The following is a 10653-nucleotide window of genomic DNA, read 5'->3' as shown; positions in this document are numbered from 1 at the left end:
TTCCAAATATAAACAATAACTCAGCTGAAAAATATCACAAAACGCACCATATAGCAATCAAATTGTTATATGTGCAAAATTATCAGAAATAACTCAATTTTATAATGAAAAATGCTTAAAAAAACACTTCATTTATATCCGAGTTATCTGCCCAAAAGACCTAAGTCAAGTCAATTCCTTTAAAAAACAGTGAATTAAGTGCACTTAAGTCAAGTTATTGACTTAAGTCATTACAACACTGTGACCAAGTCAAGTCCTGGTCAAGTCATTAGTAAAGCAAGTCCACTGCGAGTCAAGTCATTGACATAAAAATAGAAGTTAAACTTAAAAAAAACAAAAACAAACGAGACATTGGTAAGCAAATCGTTTTACTTGCAAATTTAAAATAAATAGATTTTATTAAGTTAGACAATAACTTTTTAATTTAACTCCAGTCATTTGACAGACTGACACAATGACTTAAGTTGAAGTCAAGTCATTTTGGTCAAATCATCACTTAAATCAAGTCAAGTGAAGTCATTTTAAAAACAGTCACTATAGTTAAGTCATTAACTTTAGTTATTACGACACTGGTAGTTCAGAAATAAATAATTAAACATTCTAAATCCGTTTTTTTGTATTTTCCTTACGGTAGCAAAGAGTTGCAGATAGTAAAAGCACGATTTGAATGCAGATCTTCTCCCGCACACAAATGCTGGTGTTCCAAGCAAACTGGATTGCAACTCCGCAAAAACGCCACAAAGTCCACAAGGAGTAGGCTGTGTCCTGGCCGTTGGGAAAGTAGGCGGCGTATAAATCTTTAAAAGAGTTAAAGAAACGGGTATAAATTTAATAGTTACTAAACGTACTGAAAAAATTTCCAGAAATTTCCTGAACAGCAAAAACAACCATAAAACTTTGAAGTAATAAACTAAGATGCAGATGCGGACCGAACAACAAAAAGCCTGTAAATAAGCAGTTTTTATTTCAATAATAGCCTATACTTTTTAATATGACTACAGCTTTAAGTCTATTATGGGAATTGCGTTGTGTTCCCGTTATTGCTCGCAATATCGTTTTGCGGGAACAAATTTTGTTCCAAAATCGAAAATATTCATTTATTATCAAAATTTCATTAGATGGAAAGTTATTTTTTTAGCAAAAAAAAAAATATATTGTTCCCGTCAGTATGGTCAAATCATTTTAAGTAAGCAGTTTAGAGATATATTTATTTATTTATTTTTCCGCTCCAAAGTATAGTTTTTGGTCAATTGTTTGACACAAAATTTCGCCCGCCTTAAAATTTGTAACCTGTAGTTGCCAGCCAGCAGTCGGCGTCCAGGTGAGTCCCATTCAAGTATTTCCCGAAATAATTGAAGTCCATGTCAAGTCATTTTAAGTCCCAGTCAAGTCTTTTCCGAAATAATTGAAATCCATGTCAAGTCATTTTAAGTCCCAGTCAAGTCTTTTCCGAAATAATTGAAGTCCATGTCAAGTCATTTTAAGTCCCAGTCAAGTCTTTTCAGAAATAACTGAAGTCCATGTCAAGTCATTTTGAGTCCCAGTCAAGTCTTTTCAGAAATAACTGAAGTCCATGTCAAGTCATATTGATTCCCAGTCAAGTCTTTCCCGAAATAACTGAAGTCCATGTCAAGTCATATTGATTCCCAGTCAAGTCTTTTCAGAAATAACTGAAGTCCATGTCAAGTCATATTGATTCCCAGTCAAGTCTTTCCCGAAATAATTGAAGTCCATGTCAAGTCATTTTGATTCCCAGTCAAGTCTTTCCCGAAATAACTGAAGTCCATGTCAAGTCATATTGAGTCCCAGTCAAGTCTTTCCCGAAATAACTGAAGTCCATGTCAAGTCATATTGAGTCCCAGTTAAGTTTTTCCCGAAATAATTGAAGTCCATGTCAAGTCATTTTAAGTCCCAGTCAAGTCTTTTCAGAAATAACTGAAGTCCATGTCAAGTCATATTGAGTCCCAGTTAAGTTTTTCCCGAAATAACTGAAGTCCATGTCAAGTCATATTGAGTCCCAGTTAAGTTTTTCCCGAAATAATTGAAGTCCATGTCAAGTCATTTTAAGTCCCAGTCAAGTCTTTCCCGAAATAACTGAAGTCCATGTCAAGTCATATTGAGTCCCAGTTAAGTTTTTCCCGAAATAATTGAAGTCCATGTCAAGTCATTTTGATTCCCAGTCAAGTCTTTTCAGAAATAACTGAAGTCCATGTCAAGTCATATTGATTCCCAGTCAAGTCTTTTCAGAAATAACTGAAGTCCATGTCAAGTCATATTGATTCCCAGTCAAGTCTTTCCCGAAATAATTGAAGTCCATGTCAAGTCATTTTGATTCCCAGTCAAGTCTTTCCCGAAATAACTGAAGTCCATGTCAAGTCATATTGAGTCCCAGTCAAGTCTTTCCCGAAATAACTGAAGTCCATGTCAAGTCATATTGAGTCCCAGTTAAGTTTTTCCCGAAATAATTGAAGTCCATGTCAAGTCATTTTAAGTCCCAGTCAAGTCTTTTCAGAAATAACTGAAGTCCATGTCAAGTCATATTGAGTCCCAGTCAAGTCTTTTCAGAAATAACTGAAGTCCATGTCAAGTCATATTGAGTCCCAGTCAAGTTTTTCCCGAAATAATTGAAGTCCATGTCAAGGCAGTTTGATTCCCAGTCAAGTCTTTCCCGAAATAATTGAAGTCCATGTCAAGTCATATTGAGTCCCAGTTAAGTTTTTCCCGAAATAATTGAAGTCCATGTCAAGTCATTTTAAGTCCCAGTCAAGTCTTTTCAGAAATAACTGAAGTCCATGTCAAGTCATATTGAGTCCCAGTCAAGTTTTTCCGAAATAATTGAAGTCCATGTCAAGTCATATTGAGTCCCAGTTAAGTTTTTCCCGAAATAATTGAAGTCCATGTCAAGTCATTTTAAGTCCCAGTCAAGTCTTTTCAGAAATAACTGAAGTCCATGTCAAGTCATATTGAGTCCCAGTCAAGTTTTTCCGAAATAATTGAAGTCCATGTCAAGTCATATTGAGTCCCAGTTAAGTTTTTCCCGAAATAATTGAAGTCCATGTAAAGTCACTTTAAGTCCCAGTCAAGTCTTTTCAGAAATAACTGAAGTCCATGTCAAGTCATATTGAGTCCCAGTTAAGTTTTTCCCGAAATAATTGAAGTCCATGTCAAGTCATTTTGAGTCCCAGTCAAGTTTTTCCCGAAATAACTGAAGTCCATGTCAAGTCATATTGAGTCCCAGTTAAGTTTTTCCCGAAATAATTGAAGTCCATGTCAAGTCATTTTAAGTCCCAGTCAAGTCTTTTCAGAAATAACTGAAGTCCATGTCAAGTCATATTGAGTCCCAGTTAAGTTTTTCCCGAAATAATTGAAGTCCATGTCAAGTCATATTGAGTCCCAGTTAAGTTTTTCCCGAAATAATTGAAGTCCATGTCAAGTCATATTGAGTCCCAGTCAAGTTTTTCCGAAATAATTGAAGTCCATGTCAAGTCATATTGAGTCCCAGTCAAGTCTTTCCCGAAATAATTGAAGTCCATGTAAAGTCACTTTAAGTCCCAGTCAAGTTTTTCCCGAAATAATTGAAGTCCATGTCAAGGCAGTTTGATTCCCAGTCAAGTTTTTCCCGAAATAACTGAAGTCCATGTCAAGGCAGTTTGATTCCCAGTCAAGTTTTTCCCGAAATAACTGAAGTCCATGTCAAGTCATATTGAGTCCCAGTTAAGTCTTTTCCGAAATAATTGAAGTCCATGTCAAGTCATATTGAGTCCCAGTTAAGTCTTTTCAGAAATAACTGAAGTCCATGTCAAGTCATATTGAGTCCCAGTTAAGTCTTTTCAGAAATAACTGAAGTCCATGTCAAGTCATATTGAGTCCCAGTTAAGTCTTTTCAGAAATAACTGAAGTCCATGTCAAGTCGTATTGAGTCCCAGTTAAGTTTTTTCCGAAATAATTGAAGTCCATGTCAAGTCATATTGAGTCCCAGTTAAGTCTTTTCAGAAATAACTGAAGTCCATGTCAAGTCATATTGAGTCCCAGTTAAGTTTTTCCCGAAATAATTGAAGTCCATGTCAAGTCATTTTAAGTCCCAGTCAAGTCTTTTCAGAAATAACTGAAGTCCATGTCAAGTCATATTGAGTCCCAGTTAAGTTTTTCCCGAAATAATTGAAGTCCATGTCAAGTCATATTGAGTCCCAGTTAAGTTTTTCCCGAAATAATTGAAGTCCATGTCAAGTCATATTGAGTCCCAGTTAAGTTTTTCCCGAAATAACTGAAGTCCATGTCAAGTCATATTGAGTCCCAGTCAAGTTTTTCCCGAAATAACTGAAGTCCATGTCAAGTCATATTGAGTCCCAGTTAAGTTTTTTCAGAAATAATTGAAGTCCATGTCAAGTCATTTTAAGTCCCAGTCAAGTCTTTTCAGAAATAACTGAAGTCCATGTCAAGTCATATTGAGTCCCAGTTAAGTTTTTCCCGAAATAATTGAAGTCCATGTCAAGTCATATTGAGTCCCAGTTAAGTTTTTCCCGAAATAATTGAAGTCCATGTCAAGTCATATTGAGTCCCAGTCAAGTTTTTCCGAAATAATTGAAGTCCATGTCAAGTCATATTGAGTCCCAGTTAAGTTTTTTCAGAAATAATTGAAGTCCATGTCAAGTCATTTTAAGTCCCAGTCAAGTCTTTTCAGAAATAACTGAAGTCCATGTCAAGTCATATTGAGTCCCAGTTAAGTTTTTCCCGAAATAATTGAAGTCCATGTCAAGTCATATTGAGTCCCAGTTAAGTTTTTCCCGAAATAATTGAAGTCCATGTCAAGTCATATTGAGTCCCAGTCAAGTTTTTCCGAAATAATTGAAGTCCATGTCAAGTCATATTGAGTCCCAGTCAAGTCTTTCCCGAAATAATTGAAGTCCATGTAAAGTCACTTTAAGTCCCAGTCAAGTTTTTCCCGAAATAATTGAAGTCCATGTCAAGGCAGTTTGATTCCCAGTCAAGTTTTTCCCGAAATAACTGAAGTCCATGTCAAGGCAGTTTGATTCCCAGTCAAGTTTTTCCCGAAATAACTGAAGTCCATGTCAAGTCATATTGAGTCCCAGTCAAGTTTTTCCCGAAATAACTGAAGCCCATGTCAAGGCAGTTTGATTCCCAGTCAAGTCTTTCCCGAAATAACTGAAGTCCATGTCAAGTCATTTTAAGTCCCAGTCAAGTCTTTTCCGAAATAATTGAAGTCCATGTCAAGTCATATTGAGTCCCAGTTAAGTCTTTTCAGAAATAACTGAAGTCCATGTCAAGTCATATTGAGTCCCAGTTAAGTCTTTTCAGAAATAACTGAAGTCCATGTCAAGTCATATTGAGTCCCAGTTAAGTCTTTTCAGAAATAACTGAAGTCCATGTCAAGTCATATTGAGTCCCAGTTAAGTTTTTCCCGAAATAATTGAAGTCCATGTCAAGTCATTTTAAGTCCCAGTCAAGTCTTTTCAGAAATAACTGAAGTCCATGTCAAGTCATATTGAGTCCCAGTTAAGTTTTTCCCGAAATAATTGAAGTCCATGTCAAGTCATATTGAGTCCCAGTTAAGTTTTTCCCGAAATAATTGAAGTCCATGTCAAGTCATATTGAGTCCCAGTCAAGTCTTTCCCGAAATAATTGAAGTCCATGTAAAGTCACTTTAAGTCCCAGTCAAGTTTTTCCCGAAATAATTGAAGTCCATGTCAAGTCATTTTGATTCCCAGTCAAGTTTTTCCCGAAATAACTGAAGTCCATGTCAAGTCATTTTAAGTCCCAGTCAAGTCTTTTCCGAAATAATTGAAGTCCATGTCAAGTCATATTGAGTCCCAGTTAAGTCTTTTCAGAAATAACTGAAGTCCATGTCAAGTCATATTGAGTCCCAGTCAAGTCTTTTCAGAAATAACTGAAGTCCATGTCAAGTCATATTGAGTCCCAGTTAAGTTTTTCCCGAAATAATTGAAGTCCATGTCAAGTCATATTGAGTCCCAGTCAAGTCTTTTCCGAAATAATTGAAGTCCATGTCAAGTCATATTGAGTCCCAGTTAAGTTTTTCCCGAAATAATTGAAGTCCATGTCAAGTCATATTGAGTCCCAGTTAAGTTTTTCCCGAAATAACTGAAGTCCATGTCAAGTCATATTGAGTCCCAGTCAAGTTTTTCCCGAAATAATTGAAGTCCATGTAAAGTCACTTTAAGTCCCAGTCAAGTTTTTCCCGAAATAATTGAAGTCCATGTCAAGTCACTTTAAGTCCCAGTCAAGTCTTTCCCGAAATAATTGAAGTCCATGTAAAGTCACTTTAAGTCCCAGTCAAGTTTTTCCCGAAATAATTGAAGTCCATGTCAAGGCAGTTTGATTCCCAGTCAAGTTTTTCCCGAAATAACTGAAGTCCATGTCAAGTCATTTTAAGTCCCAGTCAAGTCTTTTCCGAAATAATTGAAGTCCATGTCAAGTCATATTGAGTCCCAGTTAAGTCTTTTCAGAAATAACTGAAGTCCATGTCAAGTCATATTGAGTCCCAGTTAAGTCTTTTCAGAAATAACTGATGTTAATGTCAATTATCAAGTCATTTTGAGTCCCAGTCAAGTCTTTTCCGAAATAACTGAAGTCCATGTCAGGTAATTTTGAGTCCCAGACAGATGTTTTCCGAAAAACAAGTCTATGTCAAGTCATATGCAGGGAATAACAAATCAAGTCTAGGTTAGATACTCAGGTAAAGACACAGTCCGGACAATTGTCATAGCAAGTTAATATCACTTTGACATTGAAAATAAATGTTAAAGGCATCCCGTTCTAAGCAATATTTTGCAGAGATAACCCCAACAACGGGAAAAATAACAGGTACATTTAATTTGACTTAAAAAAACAAATTTTAAATAAAATCTATTCAATTAAAGCAGTTTTTAAGCCAAGTCAATTGCTAAATGACTTAAGTTTTAAGTCACTACAACACTGGAATTATCTGGCCCACTCCTAGTAAGCAAGATGCAAAGGCTCTAGTAAGCTCAGAATACACAAACCTGGTTGTAATCCGCTTAATATGGCCAAAGGTGTGATAAGCAGCTGACGTGGTTTAATGATGTGACGAAAATTAGATTTTAAGGTTTCAAAAATCACCTTAATGATTGGAAACATGTTTGAAGTCGAATTTTCTTCCTGCAAAGTAAAAATTTAGGGCATTAGTTTAAGCTATTCGACGTCGATTTCATTATTTAAACCGGTTTTTAACAGGTTGCTATACTGAAATTGCCATCTATGCATTTATCACAAGCTTTTTGTCAGAGGCAAAAACTGACACAAACTTCGTCACGGATTGGAATTTTTTGATCAACTTCAACCGCAAAGATGCCAAACATTTCTTAGTAAGTTTTTTGTCGTTTTTCTAGTAGGTTTTAGTCCGTTTTGATAAAAAAGTAACCGCAAAGCGCAGTGTGTTTTATGATGTAAAACTGAACTATCTATAAGTAGCGGCAACGTTTCACGATTTATTTATTTCACATTAGCATCGGTAACAGAACTTCCCAATTCAAATTACAATTGTTAGCAACTTAATTGAAATAAACGACATGTTATCTTGCTTCCTAAACGTTTGTTTCAGTATATATTTCCGTGTTGGCATCAGCTGACACCATAGGGAATAAGACTCTTTCCCAAGTCACCTTTTCAAATTTATTAACCTTGTTTGTTTAGGCACGAGTTTGGTCAGGCGCAGAAGCACTCATGAGGTATTTTGTTCTATGACGTAATTACGTGACGTCATCTCTAAATCTCCCTTCCCCAAAATTACTCGGTGCGCCCCTGGTTTTCTGGTGGTCCCATTTAATTATATTCTGGCTGTGCCACTGGGCGAAACATATACAAAATATAAATGTCAGTATTTAGGATGCTCTGCATTTAAAACGGAACAGATGTCAAAATGATTTGGCAACAATGTTTCGCCTATATTTACATTTGATTTCCAGAACTTTCCAATTTTTTATTTCAAAGAATTTCCAGTTCGCATCGAATGTGAATTAATAATGTTTCCCTCGCTTGAAATTACGCTCAACGAGAATGAATCTTGGAGAAATAAACTTGCAAATGAAATTTACACTTGAAAACCATGGTTTAACCGTATCTTATAACAAACTTATGAAATCTTAGTGGAGTATTTGAAACTACTGCACTAAATAAGGTACATAAAGCCCAAACATTTTTTTGTTGTCCTTATAGGGATGTTCGATAGTATCGAATTGGGTTCGGCTCTATTTGCTATAAATATAACCTGAACAAATTAACATCAACAAGAAAAAAAAATTGTTATAGAAAAGGTGCACCAACACCAATTTCAGCAATATTAGCGTGTAATAAAATATAATGAGACTTTAAGCCTATGTTACTCAACGATATTCCTATTATTAGGACATAATAAAAATATCAAAGCCCATAAATTTTGAACGTTTCGAATAACTCTTTATTCATTTTCAACATCATCAATATTAGGACAAGATACTCAAATCGAACATTATTCATTTGGAAAAATGCCTTAACTATTTTTCAATAAATGTGTTTAAACTCTAGGACGTTTTCCGTTACCATTGCAAGTAAAAGTAAACTAGTTTTTCCGTTTTGCGTTTGGTTCGCTAATTTGGCCGCTAAATATGGTTCGGTACGCACAAGTTTGATAATACTAATAGTTCACATTAATGTTTAACTCAGTGTTTGCCAACCGGGGTGCCATTGCTGCTTAAGGTCACCACAAGATATTAGGAAATCTTTAAGAATCTGATTTTTGCACAATTGGAAAGCCTCTGACAAATCATCGTGTACGATTCGCGTACAATAAATCAAATTATACATTTTTCTACATTGTGTGCCTTTTCGTTTATTGTGACACCATAATGAATAACTTAAAGAAGAGTCTAATAGCAATCTGTTTATTATTTTATGCCGCAAACCATAAAAGGTTGGGAAGGTACTCTTACTTTTTTGCATTTTTTTATAGCAAGTTTTAAGCAATCCCTGCGAAATTGACCATCAACATAACAAATCTAGATATTAGCATGTAAGAATTGTCCAATTACCTAAATGTCTACTTGCATGCAACATATCCATACACTGTAGAGTGTAGATGCACCGGTATATTGAGATGGTGTTGCTATTATGAATAAAAATGCTAATGACTAGATTGTAATTAAAATATGTTGTTGTTATATGCGCTTTGCCTACACAAGTGGCTATGAGAGGTAACAATTTAAACGACTGTTTGCAGCAGTGATTCTCAAACTCTTTACCTCACAAATGTTCAAGTTTGTTAATCGTTAAAAACGACGCACCAGGGTAATTTGACCTCTGATTTATATCAGTAGGCCTAATTCCCAAACTGTGTGCCTTTCAGAAGTACGCCGCAAAAACAAATTGGCGCTTAGGTACTGTTTTTAAATTACTTGACTTAGCTACAATATTTTTACCACTCTACATATGAAATCAAAGAATTGAAGTATTTTAGACAACTAACTTGAGTTGGACTTAAATCATTGTGTCTGCTGACTTGGTGAATTGCTTTAATGGTAATTTAACTTGGCAAACTGATAACTTAGACTGGGACTTAAATGACTAGTTTATAACATTGGCAATTTTTTAAAATAAACTATACGTAAATTTGACAGGAGTGCATACAATACTTAATCTGGCACTATTTAGTAGATAACTAATAAACTATATTATTTACCTATTGCTTTGCCGTGAATTGGGGATTAAACTTTACAGAAATAATTTTGTTGTAATTTTACCTTGTAGGCGTCCAACGATGGTACATGGCAGATATGTTTATCTATAGAAAAACACGCTTTCAAAACACTAAATATTTTCGGCAAGACACGTAAGTCATGAACTCATAACAAAGCTCCGTTTGTCATATTTCATCCACCGTTTATGGTTTTTATTTAAAAGTTATTTTATTGTCAATAAATTTACAGAAATAGTTTTTTTTTCCGTTATAGGTGGACATCGATGTTAATAATTTAAGTTAATAATTAGAACAAAACGCTCCAAATAAATTTAATAAATAGCAAGATGCATCAGTGATAACAAAGCACTGTTTATCATAAGTTTTTTGCTCTTTTAGGTTTTAATTTAAAGTTAATTTATTGTTTATAAATTTACAGCAACAAAAACACATTTTAATTTAGGGCCTGTCACCCAACGCTCAACAATATTTCTCAACGTGCCGCTCTTGTATTCAAATCCAACTAACAGCAGCACTGGCAACCAACGCATATACAATAAATTTGCCTTCAAAGCAAGCACGTTGGATTAAATACAAATGCGTTGTCTATAAAAGCGGCGTGTTTCTAGCAGCTAACGTATCCACCACCCAGAGAACCTTCTAGAAGACTGAGTGATTTCGAAGAGTTATATTACTGCCTCAGAATGTTAAGACAACTCATCGTGGCGATTTTGGTGTGTGCTTGGGCGGTTACAGGTAACAAACTTTTTTCAACTATATATATATATATATATATATATATTTTTTTTTTATTGCTTTTTTTCTTAATTAAAGTTTGTCCGATACTTCGTTTTTCTTTCCGATACCGATACCCGATATTTCATACAAAAATTATCGCGATCCGATACCAAATGACGTCATCACTATCTTCAAACAACGAGATTTTA

This window comes from Ascidiella aspersa, chromosome 3 (assembly GCF_963924565.1).
Source record: "Ascidiella aspersa chromosome 3, kaAscAspe10.2, whole genome shotgun sequence".
NCBI lineage: Eukaryota > Metazoa > Chordata > Ascidiacea > Phlebobranchia > Ascidiidae > Ascidiella > Ascidiella aspersa.
Note: the sequence above shows the minus strand (reverse complement) of the source record.